Genomic DNA, 2,146 nt, shown 5'->3' with positions numbered 1-2,146 from the left:
GATCCAGTGGAATCTGATCCTGACCCGACTCCAGAGCTGGGATCCAGTGGAATCGAGCTGGGATCCAGTGGAATCTGCTCCTGACCTGCCTCCTCCCAGCTCCAGAGCTGGGATCCAGTGGAATCTGTTCCTGACCCACCTCATCCTGACTCCAGAGCTGGGATCCAGTGGAATCTCATCCTGCCCCAACTCCAGAGCTGGGATCCAGTGGAATCAAGCTTGGATCCAGTGGAATCTGATCCCGACCCGACTCCGGAGCTGGGATCCAGTGGATCCATCCCTGAGCCGCCTCCTCCCGGCTCCGGAGCCTCCTCCCGGCGCCCGCCCCGGCTCCGGGAATTCCTTTCTGTTGGAAGTGGGAAAAAGCCACGGGCACAAACTGGAGGGTTTTGTCCCGCTCCGGGGGGATCCCGAGGAACCCTTGGCCGCCGAGGATCCCGGGAATTTGTGGATCCAGAGATCTTAAAAGTGAAGAATAAAATTTATTTTCTATGTCCCGAGCCCGGAGGGGCCGGAGCCGCTTCCTCTGGGAAAACCCTTCCCAGGGAAAAAATCAGGGAGCCCTGGATGGGGCTGGGAACAACCCGGGAGAGGGGAATGGCTCAGTGGTCCCTTCCCACCTGGAATTCCCATCCCGGGATTCAGGATGGGGCCGGAATCCCCCCCAGGGGGGTCCAGGGGTCCCTCTCCCCCTCAGCCCAGAATTCCCAGGGAGTCATTCCCAGGGAGTCATTCCCAGCCCAGGAATTCCCAGGGAGTCATTCCCAGCCAAGGAATTCCCAGCCCAGAATTCCCAGGGAGTCATTCCCAGCCCAGAATTCCCACGGAGTCATTCCCAGCCCAGAATTCCCAGGGAGTAATTCCCATTAAAGGAATTCCCAGGGAGTCATTCCCAGCCCAGAATTCCCAGGGAGTCATTCCCTGCCCAGAATTCCCAGGGAGTCATTCCCAGGGAGTCATTCCCTGCCCAGAATTCCCAGGGAGTCATTCCCAGCCAAGGAATTCCCAGCCCAGAATTCCCAGGGAATCATTCCCATTAAAGGAATTCCCAGGGAGTCATTCCCAGCCCAGAATTCCCAGGGAGTCATTCCCTGCCCAGAATTCCCAGGGAGTCATTCCCAGCCAAGGAATTCCCAGCCCAGAATTCCCAGGGAGTCATTCCCAGCCCAGAATTCCCAGGGAGTCATTCCCAGCCCAGGAATTCCCAGGGAGTCATTCCCAGCCAAGGAATTCCCAGGGAGTCATTCCCAGCCAAGGAATTCCCAGGGAGTCATTCCCAGCCCACAATTCCCAGGGAATCATTCCCAGCCCAGAATTCTCAGCCCAGAATTCCCAGCCAAGGAATTCCCAAGGAGTCATTCCCAGAAAAGGAATTCCCAGGGAGTCATTCCCAGCAAGTCATTCCCAGTATGGAATTCCCAGGAAGTCATTCCCATCCCGGAATTCCCAGCCCAGAATTCCCACAGAGCCACAAACGGGGCAAAACATGGAAAAAAAGAGACTTTAATCACAAGGGGGGGGTCGGGGGGTGGAAATGGGGCCGGAGGGGGGGGGGGGCAACAGGTCCTGGCAGGGCCACGGGCAGTGACAGGTCCTGGCAGCTGCCTGCACAGGCAGGTCCTGGCAGGGCCATGGACAGGGACAGGTCCTGGCAGGGCCATGGACAGCAGCAGCAGGTCCTGGCAGGGCCACGGGCAGTGACAGGTCCTGGCAGCTGCCTGCACAGGCAGGTCCTGGAAGGGCCACAGACAAGGCCAGGTCCTGGCAGGGCCGCGGGCAGTGACAGGTCCTGGCAGGGCCGCGGGCAGTGACAGGTCCTGGCAGGGCCACGGACAGACCCAAGTCCTGGCAGGGCCATGGACGGCAGCAACGGGTCCTGGCAGGGCCACGGGCAGTGACAGGTCCTGGCAGGGCCATGGACAGAGCCAGGTCCTGGCAGCTGCCTGCACAGGCAGGTCCTGGCAGGGCCATGGGCAGCAGCCACAGGTCCCCGCAGGTCCTGGCAGTACCACAGGCAGGGACAGGTCCTGGCAGGGCCATGGACAAAGCAAGGTCCTGGCAGGGCCCTGGGCAGCCCCCACAGGTCCTGGCAGGTCCGAGCTCCGGGCAGGGGGTGTGACAAGGACAGAGGGACAGGGGACAGTGC

This window comes from Neopelma chrysocephalum, unplaced genomic scaffold (assembly GCF_003984885.1).
Source record: "Neopelma chrysocephalum unplaced genomic scaffold, ASM398488v2 Primary Assembly neopelma1_95081, whole genome shotgun sequence".
In the NCBI taxonomy this organism is placed as follows: Eukaryota; Metazoa; Chordata; class Aves; order Passeriformes; family Pipridae; genus Neopelma; species Neopelma chrysocephalum.
Note: the sequence above shows the minus strand (reverse complement) of the source record.